The following is a 24,546-nucleotide window of genomic DNA, read 5'->3' as shown; positions in this document are numbered from 1 at the left end:
CGACTGTGTAGGCAAACCAAGATTATTGACTGTATGGACGTCGTATAGCATGAACCGTGACTCAGCTTGAACGCTGGACACCTCAATATTGGTCTTGACCGAATCGTCCTCAGATCGCGTATTATCACCCGTCAATCGCTACTCCAATGGTTCACTTTTACCTTTCAGTTCCAATTTATTAAAGAATGTCTGCTCAATTAATGTAACTGACGAGGCCTCGTCCAGGACCGCAAACGTGTCGACAGAGCTACCATTACAGTAAACTCGTATCGGTAGAATTCTGAAGTGCGATCCATCTTCATCGCTATGAGCGTTCACTATTTCGCTCCGTTCGGGTGTCGAATTTGTGCACTTATGCAATAATGGATGATGTTTGGCCGTGCAGCCATTGATGCCGCATTGTTTGTTGGAAAAACATTTTCTACGATGAAGATTTAGGCATTGGCGACACAGCTTATTCTCCTTCACTAGGTTCCATTTGGCTTCCAAACCCAACGATTGGAACTCACCACAACTTTGAATTTTATCCACTTCACTTTTACATACAACACACATTCGTATAGCTGAGTAACTTTGTTGGTGAGTGTTTACTGATGCATTTTTCTTACCCAGGGTAGGCGACACGACTTGGCTAGCGGCGTCAGCTATGGCATATATCCAATCACTGAACACTTTGACTATAGGTATTCTCCCATCTTTTAGGTGCATAGTCCAACTAAGTTTGTGGTTATTCCGCAATTTATCAACCAACGTTTTAAAAAGCATGGGTTGTTTAAATGAGACGTCATGTTACATGCCTCCATTGTCGAGCATATATTTCGAATAGTCAGAGCGTATTCGATAATGCCTTCAAGTTTATCTTTTAAAGGAGGTATTTTTGTCACTTTATATATCATGATGTCGAGTATGTGCTCTGGACGACCGAAACACATCTCCAATGTCTGGATTATTCCATTTACCATTGATGGAATTAAAAGTTTACTTTTTACCAATTCCCTAGCACGACCACGAAGGCACGATTGAAGGTGCATTAGATTCTCGCCATCACTGTAACCGGCCAACTCGGTGCTATTTCTGCAGTTGCGAATGAAGAGCGGCCAATCTTCGGGATTGCCGTCGAATTTTGGAAGTTATTTAGGTATTACCTGTCTAGCAGCAATTTGCGCAGGTGTTGGTTGGCGTAAAGGAAAGTTATTTAATAGCAAACACGAACCGTGCGTTTCACCCTGTGAAAGAATTTTATATTTCTTATCTAAATATTGGCGTTGAAGTTCTTTTCCTTCTTGCAGCAGCTGCAGCTGCAACTGTGTTTCAGGTGTGAGGTGTTGTTGTTAGACAAGTTTGGTTCGCTTGGTTTATGGAAAAAGTTCTGCATGTACGTGTTGTTTTGTACGTCAACCGGCAACTTCTGTTTCGATGGTACTATGGTTTTTGAGGGTGTTGATGTTGCGTTGCTAGGCCCAAACATAGTTGTTGTGCTGTTTTATATGCACCATTGTCACGATCAGCATCGGTTCGAGCAATTGGTGTTGGCGACGTTGTAACTTACGTCCCGGTGAGGAGATCGGCGGTTGTGTTAATAGGCGGCGTTTGATGTGTAGGTTTCGACACGCTTGTTAAGGCCACTGGGGCTTCGTGACAATTGGAACAGTTCCAGCTTACGTTCGCAACGCTTGAATCTACCGCGACACACTCAAAATGATACCACTTGTCGCACTGCACCATATGATCGGTGTCCTTCGAGTCGCATTTGTTACAATTGAACTCGTTTTCCGGCATTATTTTGTCGCGATTTGAAACGCGATAATTGGTTATTCTTTTATAGAAATTGGATTTTCGAAAGGTTAAATAATGTTTCAAAGAAAAATCCAATTGAAAAAGATTGTTTTAAAGAAAAATTTAACCTTGTTTCTATGTCAAGCAGAAAGAAAAACAATTTTTAAGAGCATTCAAGTTTTATTAAGGTATTAAGAAGAAGAAGTAGTAGAAGAAGCTTTAAAACAATATGTTCACCAATGCTTGACAAATAACAATGTTCAATTATTTCTAGCAAGGCGAATTCATTACAGGTGGCGTTATCCCATCAGCTGATTGCTTCTTCTTTTCCAAATGTCAGTTAATCGAAATCTATGAAAATTTTCTTTTGACTTGACATTCATCTGCATGGCGAATTGATTGAATTTGCTTTACCACCACCTGGTATAGATTCGCCTTGATTTCTAGTGTACAATGTCTTTTTAAGCATTTTTTGATCGGCTGATTTTACCGTAAGGCACAAGAAATATTAATAAGATTTTACGGTAGAAGAGAGATTAATATGTACATATGTATATACCCACATACTTACATACGTAGAGCATGGATGAAGGTCATGTATGTAAGCATGTATAGTATGCGAATAAAGGTAAAGGAAAACATTATAACTCTTAGCTAATGCAAGTAAATAAGGCAGTGTCAGCGGCAACGGCGATCATCCGTCGGAATAGGGAAGGCAGCAAAGCGGTTATCTGTAAAGAATTTGTATTCTACCCACTTTCCTTTTTTAAAGTTTATGAAAGTGCGTTTTTCTGTGACGATGAAGTCGGCGGTACGCTGGCGCTATGAAACCCGTTGGGGGTTGCCATCGCGGAGGAGGGGGTCGAAGGTGTAAACTACGGGACGCCCTTGGGGGTGAACAGCAAGGAGCCACAAAAGAATTATAAAAGTTACATGGACGTCGGGTATTGGGAACTAGCCCAGAACAACCTGTTCGATGCAACCATCCCTTGCACGAGACACACTGACAAGAGTATGACCGTCCTAAAAAGATTCTTATGTTGGAACAACATATTTGACGTGCTACTACCACGAAGAGGGCTCATATTAGGACTGTATCGTTCTGTGGTGTTTTGTTTCATCAAATGTGGATTAAGCATCTTTGGTGAATTGAGTTATTATCTAAAACAATTTCAATATCAATAACACGCAGTATTATAAATAACAATGCAAAACCTAAAATTTTTCAAAATATTTATCTTTAATTTTGAAATTGCCAATTGAAAAATGAAAAATTATTGACATTTGAGTGAAATCACTTTAGTTTTTATGTGTTTTAGAATTTTACAGTTGTGTACTAATCACTAATTATTTGATTTGATACATCAACTTCCAGCGCAGTACGATTTTGACATTTGGCCATCGAATTTACAAAAACAAAGTACATGGAATTTTTATTTATGTTTGCAGGTATGTCACCATGCTGCCACCTTGTATTGTTCCGCCATGGTATTAATTGCGTTGAGTGTGACACGTTGTGCCACAATGGCGGGGCATACATCTGGGCTCATTAAAGTTTCTGGTACTGGTACCATTTTGGAGGCAGCGGCCAAAGGACCAATAACGGTGGTAGGCATATTTGCATAATTCTGATCTGTAAATGAAAGTTATTTTGAGTTTTGTGGGTATGTTAACACTTTCGTGTACGTTAAGCACTACAACGAGTTGCAATAATAGACAGGAAAATATTTTTAAAATTATTAACAATCTGACAAAGAAAAACATATATATTGTAGTGAATGCGAAAAGCTAAACCCCTTACCATTATAAGGATTTGGTGTTATCGTGCGAGGCGTTGACTCTTTTAAGTTGTTCGAACATGTATTAATGTTACTACAGCCGCTAGTTGATGATGTTTCAAAACTTTGTGACATTAGCATGACATCATTTTTGATATTCTCTATCAAAGATGTAGTCATTGGCGGTGCATGATTATTAACACTATTTGGTGCTCAAAATATAAGAAAAAACTTTTTCAATTGGAGGATATCATGCCCTCACTTGTTGTATTACCATGATAGCTATTTACCATCGATTCGGGCGAACCATAACGACCACTTAGACGCGAGACTGTTGGGAACAGGTAAACCAAAATTATAATGAAATGTGTAATAACAAACTCAGCACAGTAAAAACTTATACGCAGCCTACTTACATCTCGGTGATTGTATACGTAATGTCTCCAATAGATACTATCCATTTTCGTCACTACGGTACGTAAATCGCTTGTGAACAGATGGTAATTTGAAGTCATGTTTCTTAATGAAATGCTCAGACAAATATTTGCTATGTCTAAATAATTTTTCACAACAATGGCACATGTAAATAAAGGGAGTGTTCTCATGAACTTCTAAGATGTGCTAAAATATAAAAAAAATATATATACAAATAAGTTTATAGATATGTTTTTAAAAAAGAAGTTCATTAGAATCTTTTAACTTATTCTTCTTAGCAAATTATATGTACGCACCGTATAATTACAACCGGATTGTTGACAGCGATGAACTTTATTACTATGAATGTGCTTCACATGTTTTTCCAGATCCTTAAGATGTCGATACACATATGGGGTAAAGTATATCAACCGTTCCACTTAAAAAGCTTCATCGCTTCGATTTGAATGAAATTTGGTGAAATTGCTGTGCTATATAGTAGTGTTAATTTCACTTAAGTTCGCTCCTAAATTTTAGACGGTTACGGAGATATAAGCGTTTGAATTCTCAATTTTTTTGTGGAAGCCTTTTTTCTATAAATCATAAGTGTAATTGGCTTTCTAAGAAGAAATGAATAAAACGATTTCTAAAGTATTTTTTTCATTCTTAAAGTATTTTTTCAATTCCAATATAAATATAAAAAAAATGTTTAGAAAAATTGTAGTAACAGTTTTATTAAAAAAATTCTTTTTTAAATTTTTTTCAAAGAGGGGCATTTTTCATATTTTTATTTTTAAATAAAAGCTTGATATTTTTCCTTTAAAATGATACCTATTTTATTTTGGCACGCGAAAGTTTCTTTAATACATTTTTATTTTAAACATATAGAGTTCCAGCTAAAATTCACCCATAAATTTTTTTATTTAAAATTTTTTTTTCAAGTTTGAACATTTTATGTATTTTATTTCTATTTTTAAATAAAAGCTTGCTATTTTTGCTTTAAAATGATACCTATCTTGTTATGCTGCCCGAAAATTTCTTTGATACATTTTTTTTTTTAATATAGAGGTACAGATAAAAATTCACCCACATAATGCCATTATATTAATTTTATAATCACTTGAACACCTGTATATTATTCTGTGTATAAAACCGTTTTATTTATTTCATTCTACGGGTTGTACTTACAGACTATTGCTAGTTTAGTGAATAGATTAAATCTAAAATTATACATAAAAAAAAATAAATGAATGTAAGGCGCGATAACCTCCGAATAGATCTAAGGCCGAGCTTCTGTTCCAATTTGCGTCGTGCTCCTCTTGATTTTCCCTACAAATTGGCCGGACGGGACCTACATGTTTTATGCCGACTCCGAACGGCATCTGCAAGGCAGATGAGTTTTCACTGAGAGCTTTTCATGGCAGAAATACACTCGGAGCGCTTTCCAAACACTGCCGACGGGCGATCCCGCTTAGAAAAATTTTCTTCTAATTTAAAAACCTTATTTCTAAAATTTTGATGTTGCTTTGCCCGGGGTGCGAACCCAGGGCATACGGTGTGGCAGGCGGAGCACGCTACCATCACACCACGGTGACCGCATTATACATACTGGCATTAAAATCTATTCAGTTCAAAGTCAATATAGTAGAGTTGTACATACTAATGTTTTGTTTTTTTTTGTCTTTGGGAAATTCTTGGCTGCTAGTATGAAGCAAAAATCTTTTTACTTCAAGCTGTGTTGTAGAAGCAGGAATAAATGAATGACATTTTTTTGTTCCAGGTATTGGTTCAGCTGAATGAAAACGATCTTTTAATTCGTTGCCTATTTCGCATGACTCTCCTTAGAACTGAACAAAATCTCTGTTTGAAGTAAGTTTCCTTTGGCCCACTGATAAAAAGAATCGCAATCAAGAATTTGACTATCCGGTGAAACTTGTAAACTGGCACGCCTTGTAAGTCTTTTCAAGTCCACCAACTCCATCACATGCGCCTTTGCCATGTGCACTAGCATGAAAATGCCATTCTGCTGGAATACCGAAATCTTCCTCGTGATGTACAAGATTTTTAAAGTTATACTTGTTTTTAAAATGTTGTGCTGCCCCGTCAGTAAAGTATATATTTCTGGTAACTTTGAAGTTGTTAATTAAATACTTCATCAGTAGTTTTTGGAAAGCATATACAGCTACTGTGTCATGTTTCAGACTATCTGATAAAATTGCCATACTTTTATGTGAAACAGTATTTCCTTCCTTATAATAAAAAACGACAGTGAATATCGTCCTCTGGTCATTATTCCAGTGAAAAGATTGTGCAGCATTTTGAGCAATGAAAGAGTAATTTTCAGCAAAGTCACATGTTACGAGAAATTCGCCTTCTTTTAGGTTTTCTCTTCTATCTTTGAAAAAGCTCGACTGTTGTTTAGCAATATATGAATGAGGCTTTAACCTGTAAATGCGATCGCATAGTTCTTCCACAAAATCTTCCAAATTAGAAACTATGGTGCGCAATGTACATCTGTCGGTTTGTTGCCAGCTCACATACTCTACCTTTTTCTATATCTTTATCTTCAAGAACTGATTTTAAAGACATTTTAAAAATCTCAACTCCGGGACATTTTTGACACTCATTGAGATTGCATTCCGCAATATTACTTCTCCAGTTAATTATTTTAAAAACATCTTCATAATTTTCAAAAGGAAAGTCAGTTTCAAGAGTCACGTCTTTGAAGTTGATAGATTTCAGCATAAGGTTTACGTTTTCGTGGTGGACGCAAACACACACCGTGTGAGTACCACTGGCACCAGCCAAAACACAGTGGCGTGGCCTTAGTCGGGAAAATTTTGATAAACCAATCTGTACTTCGGGGTGTGTATTTTTGAAATGCTCATACAGTTCTTTAAGATTACAGGGGATTAATCTCTTTTGAACATGTTCACGTCATCCATTTAATGTTTTCACTAAACCGAAATCCTTCAATCCACTCATGATGAGACTATTTTCATCATTTCCATAAAATGCTTTTATTAAATCAACTACATCAGATGACAAAGTGTTACCCCTTTTGGGGTTTGGCGAAATTAAAATACCAAAGAAATTCACTAGTTCCTTGGCTCTTGCTGCCTGACGTTTTGTTGTTCTGAACTCTGCGGCCAATTTCCTTTGACTCCATGATTTAGGCGCTAGTGTTAAAAGCAAAATTCTTTCTGAGTTACTGGTGGATTTTGCGAACTTTTCCTTTATCTGTTCAAAAACTTCCACAGTTGCTTGGTGTTTAGGGTTTTCACAAATGTGTCCTATTTTCCTAGCCGCTTCGGCAATTGGTTCATCATTATCTACGTATTCTTCATCATCTTTGTCATATGATAACTCGGTATTGCTCTAATATGTTAAAAGAAAAAATATTTATTTATGTAAAAAACTATCTCTTGGTATAAAAACAATTTAAAGTTATACAATACCTCTTCTACAGATTCGCATTCTTGATACACTGGAGACATGGTGGAAAGTTGGGTCAATTTCATTCTACAAGTAAATTTTAGCATAGATTGGTAGGAACACATATTTTTTCCTTAGACTTTCCGATATTTTTCTCAAGGTCCGACCAGATGCTGAATGGTTACTTATATTTAAAGGGTTGCAGCACCGAGACTTAAAGACACTCTTATTCATTATAAATCGCGTAAATTAAAATACCGGTAAAATGCGAAACAATATTATCATAAAGAACTATTTTGCACACGTTGATTAGTATAAAAATGTATTTGTCAGTACACTAAGATTTCTTCAAATTTACTGCGGGTTTTCTCCAAGACAAAGGAGTATTTAAAGGGTTTTTATCATATATATGTACATAAAAAAGAATGAAGGTAATTGCAAACTACTCACGCACGACCATTATTGAACAATCTATTCCTAAAGGCACGCGTAATGCAGGCAATTCAGGCCTGAGGAATAATTCGCGGTTTATTTTACAAGGCTCGTTAATCACTGGAAAGTTCGCACAAAAAATAATGCAGGTAGTTACAAACTGCTCAGGCCTAAGCATGAATGCGCAAGAAACGTTAAAGGCTTGTTATTAGAGAAAAATTCGATAAAAATGCAGAAAATTATAAACTATTAATGCCTAAACATTTTAAGGTCTCAATACGCATGAGTTTTAAACCATTGAATTTCTTTCGGTAAAGGTCAAGACTCATTTTACGGAAGTAAAAAATTAGGTATGCTTGCTTTTTATGTTCTTACACTTTTTTCATTGTGGTATTATATTTTGCTTAATACTTAGTGAACATGTGAGTTATATTTATTTATTTGTACAAAACTTTATTTTTATTACAATTTATTACTATTTTATACAATGAAATAATGAGAAAGCTTTCCTTTGAAAATAAAAAAACTAGTTAAAGCGCGCAAAAAAAAAATGTATACATTTATCTGTACTATCGCGAAACGTACAATGGCTACGCTCGCCGTTATCAACTCACCCAAGTTAGCTGCTATGCCGTGGATGGCGCCGCCTCCAGATGGTTGCCATTAAAAAATGTATCAAAGAAATTGTCTGGCAGCATAACAAGATAGGTATCATTTTAAAGGAAAAATATCAAGCTTTTAAATAAAAATAGAAATGAAAATACATAAAATGTTCAAACTTGAAAAAAAAAAAATAAAAATTATAAAATTTATGGGTGAATTTTAACTGGAACTCTATATGTTTCAAATAAAACTGTATTAAAGAAATTTTCGAGTGCCTTAATAAAATAGGTATCATTTTAAAGGAAAAACATCAAGCTTTTATTTAAAAATAAAAATATGAAAAATGTCCCTCTTTGAAAAAATTTAAAAAAAAATTTTTTTAATATTGTTTAATTACATACTATACTACTCTAATTATATTATCTACTCCTAATTGTACTATATAGTACTAGCACTGTCTGTACTTGCTTAAGTCCAAACACTTGCACTCACAAGAATTCCGCTATACTTAAAGAGTTATTATATGCTTTAAATACATACATCCATAAATGCATTTTTTATATTTTGTTGCTTCTTCCACTTCTAAGTTGGGAGAAACTCCTTTGACAATTGCAAAGCAAAGTAGGTCACCGACTGCTACATCAGCTGATGGTACAGCTAATAAGCAATCTACGGTATTGTGCAGCGAAGAATCGGCGACCGTTAAATCAAGTGATTTGCACAATTGGTTTGTACATATGTACGTATGTACAATGAAATGTATGTATACATATCGAATATTGTAATTAGGGCGACGTTGGCTATTTAGCTTATATTTCCTTCTTCTTTTTCTTGCTGGACTGCGACATTGTCACATCGATTGCGGCAAAATAAATTATAATAAAAAAAATATTAAATCTTGGCTTTTTATTTGGACGCAATTGGCATAAGCTTCACCCCTTACTATTGGGCTCCACCGTTTTGGATCTTACAGCGTTTTCTACAGCGGAGAATTTACACTGGTTTTATCCAGGTTTGTTTTTTTTTTTTTTTTTTGAAGCGATTGATATCAGCTACAGTGCTTAAATTTGGATATACGATAGAGGCATTTACTATAGTGGTTTTCCAGCTCAGTTCTTTATGCTGTGCAGTTTAATTTGCTTCAGAGGTTTGACGAACTGCATCTCATTTTATTTGGCAACTGGCTGCTAAAAAGGCTTAGCGACCACGAAACATTTGGTGACCCCGACGTGATTTGCGATCACTGCCCGTATTATTTAACCCCTTTTTTATTTAAATATTATTAGCGATCATATCCATAATGCCGCCAAAGAAATCGGAGGATTTAGAAGGCGCAAAAAAGAAGCGAGATTCCCTTGTGCAACAACTTACTGCGATTGACGACAAGCTAACATTCGAAGCTCTGCGAAATATGGCTGAACCGGAAATTGAAGTGCGAATAGAGCAGGTGGAGCGGTTAGAAAAAAGGTTTGATATTGCGCATTCACAACTAGAAGATGAGGATGGCTCCGAGGAAATTCTTTCGACATTCACAAATCGCTACATAGAGGCTAAAACAAAGTTGAAACGCCAATTACATTCGCTTCACTCAGCAGCATCTGATACCTCGACCAGTAGAATAAATGCAGGAGAACAATCCTTCATCGTTACACCGCCCAAACAGAAACTACCAGTACTCCAGATTCCTAAGTTTACTGGTAATTATAAATAATGGCCTGATTTCTTTTCAATGTTTAACACAGTGGTGCATCAAGATGTTGATTTAACTCGTGTTGAAAAGTTCCAACATTTGCGCTCTAGCCTTCGCGACGTTGCTTTAGACACAATACGTTCTTTGGAAATTTCAGAGCAAAATTATGAAAAGCCAATCGATTTACTAAAGGCACGATTTAATAATAAACGTTTGAATTTTTAGGCACATATAAGAGATATTGTACAATTTAGGATCATCGAAGGTGAGTCAGTGGCAAAACTTCGGGAATTAAGTGACGGTATCAACGCCCATCTACGCGTACTGCATACAATGGGTACGAAGGAGCAAATTGCGGATGGTATGCTTATCCAACTTATTTTTCAAAAAATGGACATCGCCTCCAGAAAGAAATGGGATGAAGAAACACCCATAAATGAATTATCATCCTGGGACTCAATGTCTAAATTTTTGGACAAACGCTGCCAACGCTTGGAAAATGTGGAAAACGCAGAAATTGCACTAAGGTTCGACAAACGGGTAGGAAAGTGATCAAATTTAAACAATAATCGTAAGGTATCGCTTGCTTCGACGTCAAGCGAATGCAAATTATGCAAATCTAATCAGCATAGCATCGTATAGTGTGAAAACTTTCTTCGGCTTTCACCCTCCTTGCGCTTTAAGGAGGTGAAAAAATTGCAACTTTGCATAAACTGCCTTCGAGCTGGACATTCGGTCAAGAGTTGTAGATCAGGCAACTGCAAATATTGCTCATCGAAACATCACACGTTACTTCATCTAGGTAAAGCGCCATCCAACAACGTACTAGTGTACGATTCGCCGTCAACATCAAACTATGGACTTTCTTCAGGTAATGTGAACAATTCTAGTTTACCATCAACACAGCACACAGGTCCCACATTGGTGAGTTCTGAGTTTAACTCTAGTAACACCAATATGCCATTTGTAATCTTAGCAACAGCCGTAATTTACGTAAAAAATCGTTCTGGTTCGCTGGTTCCTTGCAGAGCGTTGCTTGACTCTGCATCCAAGCTGAACTTCGTCACGAATCGCTTAGTTAATCAGCTTTTGTTAAGAAAATTGAAATCATCATTGTCTGTTTCTGGCATAGGCCAAAATGGATTTGTTGCAGATCATATCGTTGATCTTGAACTACACTCACGTATCACTAATTACTCTACCAAATTATCAGCAGTCGTCGCACCTACCATCACCGATGTGCAACCAAGCCGTTCTTTGAAATCCGTTGACTGGAAGATTTCAACTAACATTAATTTAGCAGATCCACTATTTTTTGAACCGCAGCGCATAGATATGCTTATTGGAGCCAGTTTAATCTTTGACCTGTTATGCGCCGGGCAAATACGTTTGGCCGAAGATTTACCTGTATTACAAAAAATAAAGTTAGGATGGGTTGTGTCTGGAAGCAGTACCACAAAGTCATCAAAACTTTCATGTTTGACAGCTGTTGGCATCTCAGGTGAGGTTGAAACAAATATAGAACTTGATAATTTCGTAAAGCGTTTTTGGGAAATAGAGGAACGTATAAATTCAGCTTCTCAAATGACTGTGGAAGAAGAAAAGTGCGAAAATCACTTTCTTAAAAATTACACTCGCTTGGAATCTGGCGCTTATTCGGTACATTTACCTAAAAAGATGCCGGCAGAAGAATTAGGAGAATCGTATGAACAGGCCTTAAATAGATTTGAGCGTAAGCTTCAGCCTAATCCGGAACTCAAGCAACAATACTCTGCTTTTATTAATGAATATATCGATCTTGGTTATATGTCAGCGGTTGACGTTATACCGACCCAGGTACGTGCACATTTTTTACCACATCACTGCGTTCACAAAGCAGATAGCACAGCAACAAAGCTACGCGTTGTATTTGACGGTTCTGCGCCAACCAGCAATGGACGCTCACTAAACTCAATTTTAATGGCAGGGCCTACAATACAGCCCACCTTATTCGACACGCTATTGAACTTTCGATCATTTAAAATTGCTCTGACTGCAGACATATGCAAAATGAATCATTGCGTTAAAATGTCTGATCCTGATAATTATCTGCAGTGTATTGTCTGGAGGGATCGTCCTACTGAAAACTTTCGTATTTATAAACTTGACAAGGCAACTTATGGTACAAAACCAGCTTCGTTTTTAGCAATTCGAGCAATGCAACAACTTTGCATTGATGAAGGGCAAGTCTATCCAATTGGGGCAAAAACCATTACTAATTCTTTTTATGGAGACGATATGATTACAGGTGCAGATTCCTTGGATGAAGCTAGTGATATTTTATACCAAACAAGAGAGTTACTTTCTTTGGGAAATTTTGAGTTGCGGAAATGGTGTTCAAATGACAAGCGTTTATTAATGGATATAGCTGATGCAGAAAAGCAAAGTTTTTTAGCCTTTCATGATGGCACTACCGCAACGAAAATACTTGGATTAATTTGGGAACCTAATTTAGACACCTTTATATTTTCATTCTCGCCTTTTACAGCACCAACAAAGGTCACAAAATGCACTATTTTAACAACTATTGCCAGATTATACGATCCACTTGGTTTGATTGGGCCTGTGGTTGCGAAGGCAAAAATATTTCTACAACAACTTTGGAGGGAAAATTTGCATTGGGATGAAAGCCCACCTCAATCCATTCAGACAGCGTGGCTAGATATCTGTAACCAGTACGAACTCGTTCCTCGTTTCGCATTTGACAGATGTGTACAAATGGCTGATGCCGAAATACAAATCCATGGATTTTGCGACGCAAGCTTGGCAGCATATGGTGCTTGCGTATATATTCGGGCCGAGAAAGAGGAAATCGTTTGCACAAATCTACTGTGCTCTAGATCGCGCGTAGCTCCACTTAAAACACTCACAGTGCCAAAGCTTGAGTTATCGGCCGCCTCGCTATTAGCAGAATTACTAAATAAGGTGACTAATCTTTGCATTTTTAATGGTAAGGTATTTTGTTGGTCAGACTCGACTATTGTTTTATCCGGGCTGCGTAACGAGCCAGCTAATTTTAACATATTTGTTGCCAAGCGCATTAATAACATGCAAACAATGACGCAAAACACGACATGGATGTATGTTCCATCTGAAATGAATCCAGCTGATATATTATCTAAGAGAGCCAGCCCAAAGGAATTATTAAAAAAGCCAATTTGGAAGCACGGACCATCATTCCTCGCAAATGACCAATGCAAATGGCCAGTATCTCCTGACCTACCAAAGGTACTATAATGGTGCGATTGTGCATCCCAGCAAACACAGTTTCTAACGTTAGAGAAATATTGTAATTTTACATTAGAATTCTAATGTAGTTCTCTAATGCAATTCGAATCGAAAACTAGGTTAGAGAACTAGGTTAGAATTCGACTGTGAAACGATTCGAATACCGCTAGAAATGCGATGTCATGATTATTGTCACAGTTATCGATTATTTGCACGACATGATCACTCATTCTTAGTGTTATACAAACAAAATAAAAATAGCGGAAATATTACAAGTTGCGAAATAAGTTTTTTTATTTATAATAATAAATACTAGTAAGGGAAAATGATTCAAAAAAGGTTAAAAAAGGAAAGCGAGCAGATTATTGAAGTGCTATTTGAATGGCATGAAGAAAACACTTCCTCGTCCGTACCTCAATCTTTAGGTACGGGTTTAATTTATTATAATAGAAAAAGCCTTTGAAATATGTTCATTCTTAATACATAAGATTATAACCAAATAAACGTATTTGATATAATGAAACAATGAAAATTTCGCTGATTTTAAATAATTGAACTTAATTGCGCATCAGTTCAAAATTCTCATTAGAAACTCATTAGAATTTGACGTTAGAATTCGATTAGAATTCTAACCCTTTTCTCGATATCGAGAACGAAGTCCCCTTTTTGTCGAGAATGCTATAATTCGCGACAGTTTCGCAAATCGTCCTCCAACCTTCTACCTTAGAGAAATACATTAGAATTCGATTCGTCTTCTAATCGTTTTCTAACCTAAATGTTTGTTGGGATGTAGTCCACAGGATATGCCGGTAAGGTGTAAATTTATTAATTCCTTTGCCAAATTGCGAAAGGTATATGCTTACGTCTCCCGTTTTTTACAACCACTTGGTACGAGATGCTCTGGACCACTAAATCCAATAGACCTTCAACGTGGAACCTATTTATTAATTCGTATGATCCAAAGGTCGCACTTTAAAGAGGACTATAATTTGTTAGAAGCTAAACTGCAAGTGAAGACTTCATCGGACATTCGATCTTTGAACCCCTTTAACGACGGAAATGGATTGCTTCGAGTTGGTGGTGGAATTCAGAACTCATCTTTAGACTAATCCGCAAAGCACCCAATCATTTTGCCCAGGAAGCATCCGATAACTGATGCAATTATTACATTTTTTCACGAGCAGCTGCTTCATGCCCGTCCACAATCCCTGCTAGCCTCTATTCGCTTTCAATACTGGCCTATTGGTGGTAGAAGTGCGTTCGCTGCTTTCATGTTAAGCCCAAGGTAATGGAACATTTGATGGGCAGCTTGCCTTCACAACGAGTTCAGTTCAACCGAGCATTTACAACTACGGGTATAGATTTTTGTGGGCCGTTTGTTTACAAGTCCGAAGTCAGAAATTGGCCTCCGATTAAATGTTACATAAGCCTTTTCATCTGTTTTTCAACAAAGGCAGTTCATTTGGAACTAGTAAAGGACTTATCTACTCCTTCGTTTTTAGCTGTACTAAAACGTTTCGTATGTACGCGTGGAAAGCCCCAAACAATATGGTCTGATAATGCAACGGATTTTTTTGGAGCAAAATGTGAACTGAGCGAGCTAAAAGAACTTTTTTTAAATCAGCAACATATAAGATCAGTAAAGGAGCAATGTTTGAACGACGGCATTGAATGGAAATTAATACCTCCACGCTCTCCCCATTTTGGTGGCCTTTGGGAGGCCTCTATCAAGCTAATCAAATATCATTTTTTTCGTGTTGCAGGTCTCTCAGCTCTGAACTTTGAAGAGCTTCGTACATTGGTTTGGCAAATTACTGCGATTGTGAACTCAAGACCACTTTGCCCTATCTCAGAAAATATCGATGACTTAGATGTGCTTACTCCTGCACATTTTCTAATTGGCGCACCTTTTACATCCATCATGGAACCCAATCCAACACAAATTGAAATAAGCCGACTCAACAGATGGCAGCGTATGTGCTGCATGCAACAGCAATTTTGGAGGAAATGGCAGTCCGAATATTTAACTCTCTTGCAATAGCGACAAAAATGGAGTTCGTCCGAAATTAACCTAAAGGTTGGTGATATGGTTTTGGTGAAGGAAGAAAATTATCCTCCTCTAAAGTGGCCTCTCGCTAGAGTCATGGAAACGATTCAAGGAAATGACGGTGTAGTTCGTGTTGCCGTGCTCAAAACCACAAATGGTGTATACACGCGACCCGTGGCGAAGCTATGCCTTTTACCCATCGACGACAACATTTTGAAAGCCTAAGCCTTTCAACGGGCGGAGGATGTTTAATTACATATTATACTACTCTAATTATATTATCTACTCCTAATTGTACTATATAGTACTAGCACTGCCTGTACTTGCTTAAGTCCGAACACTTGCACGAACAAGAAGTCCGCTATACTTAAAGGGTTATTATATGCTTTAAATACATACATCCATAAATGCTTTTTTTATATTTTGTTGCTTCTCCCACTTCTAAGTTGGGAGAAACTGCTTTGACAAATTGTAATTGCAAAGCAAAGTAGGTCACCGACTGCTACACCAGCTGATGTTACAGCTAATAAGCAATCTACGGTATTGTGCAGCGAAGAATCGGCGACCGCTAAATCAATGGATTTGCACAATTGATTTGTACATATGTACGTATGTACAATGAAATGTATGCATACATATCGAATATTGTAATTAGGGCGACGTTGGCTATTTAGCTTATATTTCCTTCTTCTTTTTCTTGCTGGACTGCGACATTGTCACATCGATTGCGGTAAAACAAATTATAATAAAAAAAATATTAAATCTTGGCTTTTTATTTGGACGCAATTGGCATAAGCTTCACCCCTTACTATTGGGTTCCACCGTTTTGGACCTTACAGCGTTTTCTACAGCGGAGAATTTACATTGGTTTTATCCAGGTTTGTCTTTTTTTTGGAAGCGATTGATATCAGCTACAGTGCTTAAATTTGGCTATAAGATAGAGGCATTTACTATAGTGGTTTTTCAGCTCAATTATTTATGCTGTGCAGTTTAATATGCTTCAGAGGTTTGGCGAACTGCATCTCATTTTATTTGGCAACTGGCTGCTAAAAAGGCTTAGCGGCCACGAAACAAATAAAATGTTTACTAAATTTTTTTCCAAATCGAAGCGATGAAGCTTTTTAAGTGGAACGGCTGATATACTTTACCCCATATACGTTGTGTGGCTAATGAACTTGAAGACGGGCAAGACATATTGCAAAGACTTCACTTGTAGCAATTTACATGTTTTAAGAAATTTTAACGTAGTAACTTTTCCGCTGCAAAATACTTGAAGCACTGATCGCGTTGAAATTCATGCGCTGTAAATAAAACCAATGTGAAATGTTTGGTGACCCATACATATCTGTGGCAATCCATAAACGGCTAGTCATCATAACTTAGCACATTTCTAAGAACCCTTGTACCTACTGCTAGGTTATCAAAAACAGTATTGGCGGACTTTTAACAGATCTTAGCTAATGAGCCTAAATATCACATTTATGTTATGTGTAGCTAGTTTCCTTTTCAATAGGTTGCCACAGATATACATAATTTGGTTAGGAACATTGTATGGTACACTCCCAATAAACTTTATATATAAATTTACTATTATTTTCCGGTTGTCTACGTAGGTGATCAAACAGTGTAGTTTTAGTACGAAAAATGTCACCACAATTGTGGCATGCCACAAACTTTTTGTTTGAATGTGTTTGAATGTGCTCAATCAACCTATATCTATTATCCAATAGCTTACGACATATACTCCAATTGCATTGTACTTTTGGTCTGGTATCATTTGGTGATTTTTGAATTTCATGCATTTCCTGAAATTCAACGATTGATACGAATGTGACAATCCACCCATTCACATAAAAAATCATTCTTTAGTTCTGGTAGTTTGTCTATCACCTTAGGTAGCGCACTATTTAGGTATACTAGGATTTTGTTCACATTCATATTTTCCCCTTATTAAAAGCGCAGTAATTCGGGTCTTGTCTTTTCACGTGAGCGGATGTGCGGTATCATCCTCGGCTCAACGTCAATTTTCGGACTTTTTTGCGTTGAGTGGAAAATTAAAATAGGCCTCAAGGTTGGTTTCGGTGTACCCCTCGGGCGTTTTGGCGTAGTTAGGAGATGCGATACCTCCCTGACCGGAGTTAGGGTGGTATTCTTGCATTCCTAACAGGAATCAAAAAATTCGTTCAAAAAACATGGCGTCTTGCCACATATGGAAAACAATATACATAAATTTATACAAAGAAAATTCTCCAAATTAAACATAACGGGATAGTAAAAAAAACATGGCGTGTACCCATGTATGGAGAACAATACACATCTATGTAGAAGTGAAAAAACATGGCGTCTAGCCATATAAGGAGAACAGTACCAAATTACCCATATATGGAGAACAATACACATCTATATAGAAGTGAAAAAAATGGCGTCTAGCCACATAAGGAGAACAGTACCAAATTATATAGAAGGGAATTCTCGAAATTTCCTTAAAATTGAAACTACAATTATAAAAGTATTTTAAAGAATTGGCGTTGTCGTTGTACCTTTCGAGCTGGCCATATAATTCGAATCTTATTCGACCTTCATCCGGTATTATTATCTACGCGGAATGAATTAACTTAAATATCAAAAAAAAAAAAGCAAAAAACGCAGTATAGTATCCATGATAATATACATGTCTTCTGATTTCCACAAAATCATTTGTTCAAAGAGCACTTTGAAATAGTTACCAATTTTATTGGTTGTTTTAAAAATATTTATTTAATCGAACTTTTAAAGTTGAAAAAATCTTGTAGAATAATTTTGGTTTTTCAAATTTTCATTAACATATTTTCTAACATCTATTTGATCTCTTTTTATATATTTCAAATATCAATAAATTAACAAAGTTTTAACAAACAAAGTGAGTAAAGCCCGTTACATTACCCCCTCCAAAAAGAAATTGAAGTACAAAATTTTTAAATTGAAGTCTACCATCTTCTTTTTATTTTCCGAAAAAATATAAGCTGGCTTTAGCCTATCGATTGAAATATTTATATTACTATTGTTTTTCCGCACCAAGAATGTTTTTCGAAAGCGTCTAATCACAGGAAATGGACCATCATATGGTGGTTCCAATCCTTTTTCCGTTCTGTCTATTCTAATAAAAACGTGTGAGCAGGACTTCAAATCAGTAGGAACATACGACGTAATTTTAATAGGTTATTTTTCCTCGGAATGAATATTTTCAAAATAATCACGAATTTTGTTAACAAAATTTAATGGATGACTACTTATGGCGACATGATTGGTTGGAAAAATTGCTCCTGGAACTTTAATATTCTCACCATAGAGCATTTCAGCAGGAGTAGCATGAATTTCCTCTTTGAACGTGGTTCTAAGACCTAGCAAAATTAATGGTAATTGTTCTGTCCACTTAACAGAATTGTTAGAACATCTTATTGAAGTCTTTATTGTCCTCTGAAATCTCTCTACCATCCCTTTTGCTTGGGGATGGTAGGGTGATGTCCTAGTTCTTATAGTACCTAGAAAATTACAGAGTTCGCGAAACAACTTGGACTCAAACTGAGAACCTTGATCTGTTGTGATACAAGTTGGCACACCAAATCTAGAGACATATTCCCTTACTAAACATTGAGCAACAGTTTTAGCCTCAATGTCCTTTCTGGCCACCTTGAAAAACGATCAATTACTGACAAAACTTATCGGTACTAATTGGGTGGTGGTAAATGTCCAACCAAGTCTATATGTATATGTTCGAAACGGTATGGGAATCTTTTCTAACTGAGATTACGTGTCTGCCAACTTTACATTTTTGGCATTGTAAACATTGCTTAGACCATTCATTTATATCTTTATTAATTTTAGGCCAAAAATATAAATGAGTGACTTTCTTCCGAGTTGATCTAATACTAGGGTGGGAAACATCATGAATTAAATTAAATATTTTCTTTCGAACAGTGGAAGGGACGTAAGGTCGGCATATTCTAGTAGACAAATTACACCAAAGGAGCTTGCCAGGAGAAAATTCTATTTGTCTTAATTGATAAGATGGACTTTCCGATTGCTTAACTGTTAAGTGTTTAAGCTGTTCATCGAAATCTTGCTCTTAACTTAAGTTTCAAAGTAAGGAATATCCAATTTAACAGAACCTGTTCCTGGTCACGATAATGAACCTGAAACAATATTATCACTGCCTTTAATGTATCGAATATCTCCAGTGAATTGCGAAATGAAATCCAATTGGCGAGCTTGCCTGGGAGATCCTTCAGTTTTTGTGAAAAGAGCTGTTGTAAGTGGTTTATGATCCGTAAGAACAAAAAAATTCCGGCCCTCAACAAAACATTTGAAACTGTTTAATTGGTTCGTAAATGGCTAAAAGTTCTTTGTCGAAAGTGGAATACTTTATTCGAGCTGGTTCAGTTTTTTGCTGAAAAATGACAAAGGCTGAAACTGGTTATTAACATGTTGCTGTAAAACACCCCCTATGCTGTGTTTGAAGCATCAGTGCTAATAGAAACTGGGGCGTCTGCTTTTGGAAATGCCAATAATAGCCGTTTTTTTTTATACACGCGTATACGTTTACGTTTGCGCGTGAAAAAACACGCCTATCCTCGCTTAGATAATGCTTTGGAGACCCATCTAGCGACAGTGGTTAAATAACTAGCTACAGCCACAGGGTGTACCGAAAAGCGGAGACAAAACCCTCTGATGGCCATAGGGTATAACATATAGCTAAATCAGTTGCGATGAATACATAGAATTTGTGTAGAGGGTGAAACAAAGACACATATTTTAGTGACATCTGAGTATAATGCGTATTGAAATTTAGTAGGACAAATTTTATGCGCAGCAATTTCAGAGGTGTATTTAAAGTTTGTCGCTTAGCAGTTCAAATAAAGTTTAAGCGTATAGACGTTTACGTGTAAAAAAACACGGCTAATGTTGCATTTGACAATGATAACTTTGCAGATTTGAATGCAGTTTCACACTCTTGGGACCATTTAAACTCCTTACCTTTTGTACTTAGTACCTGTAAATTTGTAAGATGTGTATATAAGGGAGAAAAATTTTTTGCAAGATTTGGAATGAAACGATGATAGAAATTAACCATACCTAAAAATCTTTGTAGGTGCTGGAAATAGCTTCAACTTTTTCTTTAGTAGGTCTAATACCATTAACGGCAATTTTATGACCAAGAAAAATTAGTTCTTGAACTCCAAAAATACACTTAGAAGCCTTAACCCTGAGGCCATATTCAACTAATCGCTTAGAAAGACTACGAAGATGTGACTTGTGTTCCTCATGAGATTTGCTGAAGATCAAAATAACATCAAGATAAACATACACAAAGTCAAAACCTCTAACTACTTGATGCATAAAGCGCTGGAATGTTTGCACCGAATTTCGCAGACCAAAAGGCATAGTCGGAAATTCGAACAAGCAGAGGGGGGTTATGACTGCTTTTTTATGAATGTCCTCTTCTGCTATAGGAATGTGATGATAAGCGCGACAAATATCTATCCTTGAGAAAATTATACACCCTTCAAGAAAATTTGAAATGTCTTGAATATGGGGAATAGGATATCTGTCTGGAATTGTTATTGCATTTACTTTCCTATAGTCGCCACAAGGTCTCCAGCCATCGATACCTTGATGCGCCATGTGCAGAGGCGACGAGTATGGTGATGAAGACGGACGACAGATTCCTTTCTGACACATAAAATCGAACTCTTCTTTGGCAATCTTAAGCTTTGCAGGATGAAGTCGGCTAGCTTTGTGGATAGGCAAATGACTCTTTGTTATACTACGATGGACAACATTGTGTTTAACAGGGAGATTGAAATCGATTTCATTGAGAAGAGCTGGAAAATCTTTCAATATATCACCACAGTTGGAACCAATGTTAAAAAATTTTGGCGTAGGAAATTGTTTCTTTGAAAGGACTCCTGAAACCTTTATATTAGTTTTTGGATCAATAAGATTTTGGGATTTGATGTCTATTACAAGATCATATTTGTTTAAGAAATCAGCACCAATCTCTCTGTGATTTCAGCAATGTAAAATAAATGTGGAAAATTACGACGTAAATTTAAAGTTAATGTAAATAGTTTTCATCCAAAAACATCTATGTTTGTGTCATTCGCTAGGGAAGGAACTTGTGTTGGTACCTTCGAAACTTTGAAACAAAAGGATTTCGGAATGGCGCTAATGTCTGCACCAGAATCAACTGTTAAGTTAGTATTTGGGTCAAAAACAAATAAGCGACTAGAAGGAAAAATGCTTCTGTTTGTTGCTTTTACAGTAGTATCTACTGGTGTTTGAGTAACTACAGGGTTGGATACATTTAATGGCCTTTTCCGAAAATTTCTCATGATACCAAAACAAACTTGATGATGATGATAACTGGCTTGGCTTCGACTTAGATCGAGACCTAGACCTTGACCAAATTGAAAAATTTTTCTGAACACTAAGTTTTTGTATAGTATCAGTTAATGTTTGAATTTTGTTTTTCTAAGCGACTAAGGTGGTAATTTTGTTCAGATGTTGATGAAGATATTGCTTGCACATGACCTTGCTTATTTGACAGAATGATTTCATAGATTGAATTTGCCATGTTTAGTAATGTCTTTATGTATGGATTAGGCAATGTTTTAAGTGAAACTTGTATTTGTGTTGGTAATTTACGATTCCAAAGTTGTATAATGAGTTTGTCTGAAATCGAGTCTGACTGTCCCGCTGTTTATTTAAGTGTGCGATAAAATTCCGATGGCGTTGAGATTCACTAATAGAATTTTTTTCTAAAAGAGCTTCTTGCAGTGTAGAATATGCTGTCGAGGCCAAATTATTCCAATTATCATTAATAGCCTGTACGATATCAAAAACCGTTGCAGTCATATGCTGTGATAGCGATGCTATAAGATATTCATACTTAGAAATTTCGCTAGTAATATTTTTAATACGAAATTGAGTCTCATCTAAAATAAACTATTGGTGAAGATACTTATTATAAAAAGCGGTAGTTTCAAACCTGAGGAATTTGAATGCTGAATTTGAGGAGGGGCGAAGAATTCTGATTTTGCTCTAGTGACATGACCGGTTGTTGATTTTGTTCTAGAGATATGACCGGTTGTTGATTTTGTTCTAGAGAAATTATCGGCTGTTGACTTTGTTCTAAAGACACAACCGGTTGATACAAATTAATTAAACTCATATTTCTATTTATAATCGGACTTCGCAATATCGACATAAATTAGTCGTTAAAAATAAAAAGAGAACAATCACAAATAGTATCTAAATAGCCAATAGCTTCCACTTAAATTAGTCGTGCTAGTATTGTATATATACCTATTAATCACTTACAATTTGTAAATTTTACATAAGATCAGGAACATATGATGATGGATTCACGACGAAAGATGCTTGCGGATGTAAATAAATTATTATACTTGCAGTTGATTAAAACTTGAAACATTCATTGATTGAAGATGCGGAGTTCGCAAACGTAGATCAGCTATGAATTGCTCGCCCAATCACCAGACTTTCTTTCTTTAAAACGTTATGTAATTAGGGTAGTACATTAATGTGGATATTGACCATATAACATATGCTCGTCACAATAAGATCGTATATATTATGTGAAGCAGGGGGTATATGTATGAATTTGAAATCGGCAACTATTTTTTTGTATACAAAATTATCCCTTGGTCTGGTTAGCTGCTGTACAAATAGGTTTTTTGAATTTGTATCCGTTGGCGTAAATGCAGAAAACGATGAGTTGTTGATGCTAGTGGACGGATTATCTTAATACATAAAAAACACGTGTCACAACATTTTCGGGCGCGCGATTTAGAGGTACTATGAAATTTTTTTTAATTCAGGAGAGTCTTTAGTTGTGTAGAGGGTAATTTTCATACCCCTGGGTGACTAGGGTCTCAAGATATAGGCCAACACGTGGGCCAGTGAATGCCTAGACAGTGTTTATACAATATGGATATCAAATGAAAGCTGTTGATGAGTGCTTTAGTACAGAGTAATATATTATCCAGAGACGGGCTGGGACTGGGATTAGGACTAGGATTGGGACTGAGACTCGGAGTGGGGCTGGGACTGGGGCTGGAATAAAATACATACCAGAAGAATGAGAAGAAATTGAGAAAAGAGAAAAGAGAGAAGGAGATTGAGAAAGAGATATAATGAGACGAAGATGGAGATAGATGAAGCGAAAAAGCCGGAGGGAGGAGTGAATAAAAGGATTAGGAAAAAGTGAAGAGGGGGGGAGGGCAGAGTCAGACGGAAAAAGCTTATTAAAATGTATGCAGATAGGCCAAATTTAGGGCAGGACAACGTCTGCCGGGTCTTCTAGTAGATGATAATATTCATTGAAGTAGAATCCTGCTGAAGTATGCCATTGTTGCCAGAAAATAAGGTCGTTACTCCGCTGGAACTGCTTAAGAATGTTCTTTTTATCGGAGTCACCAATTTATTGAAATAGCCACCAGTTTTATTGGTTGTTTTAAAAATATCAAGGTTCTAGTCAAACGAGTACAAAAAATGGTCTGCAGAATTACTGGTGAAAGTGGGGGGGATATCCACGCTGATCTAGCTGTGATGCTGCCAATGAAGTCCATTGCTGCTCTCTTTGACTTCGAAGAGAAGATACTGGAGAAAAATTTCGAAGACGTGGTAGAAAGTTTTTCCACTATTTATTAGTTGTAACACTATTTGCAGATTATATATTTTTTCCGAATAAATGAAATGAAATGAAAATGAAGGGCTCATCCGGCGGACTTGGCGGTGTGATGAAGCACAATTTTACTGACGAGTTGCTTGACCTTTTTAACTGGGGTGGTGGAGGTGGAAAAAAAGCACTGTCAGCACTAAAAGTTGTGAACGTTGCTTTATTCGGTAATGCATATACATATCTTTGGCAAGGAGATATTTATTTTAATAACGTATTTTGCAGAAATTTTTAAGTTACAGGGCCGGATAAAGTTTGAGGACGACCTCCGAAAATACGTAATCCACAGTCACAATAGATGTTAACAGAGGCGTTACCTACAAAAAAAAATAGTAAAACGTAAGTCACACAGAACTGCGAAAACCAC

At 36.5% G+C, this 24,546-nt stretch overlaps 1 long non-coding RNA gene and 1 pseudogene across 1 annotated transcript; both read right to left on the bottom strand.

The window, feature by feature from the left end:
• Window positions 1-3,664: 3,664 nt before the first annotated feature.
• LOC137238365 (uncharacterized) lies at window positions 3,665-4,555 on the bottom strand. Its single transcript, XR_010949178.1, has 3 exons — window positions 4,286-4,555; window positions 3,971-4,175; window positions 3,665-3,885 (listed from the first exon to the last, which is right to left on the bottom strand). It is a non-coding gene; the product is annotated as an uncharacterized lncRNA (long non-coding RNA).
• An 11,757-nt stretch (window positions 4,556-16,312) lies between these two features.
• Window positions 16,313-22,652, bottom strand: LOC137237943 (zinc finger protein 121-like; annotated as a pseudogene).
• Between the last annotated feature and the right edge of the window lie 1,894 nt (window positions 22,653-24,546).

This window comes from Eurosta solidaginis, chromosome 1, assembly GCF_040869045.1.
Source record: "Eurosta solidaginis isolate ZX-2024a chromosome 1, ASM4086904v1, whole genome shotgun sequence".
NCBI lineage: Eukaryota > Metazoa > Arthropoda > Insecta > Diptera > Tephritidae > Eurosta > Eurosta solidaginis.
This window is presented reverse-complemented; position numbering and strand designations above follow the sequence as displayed.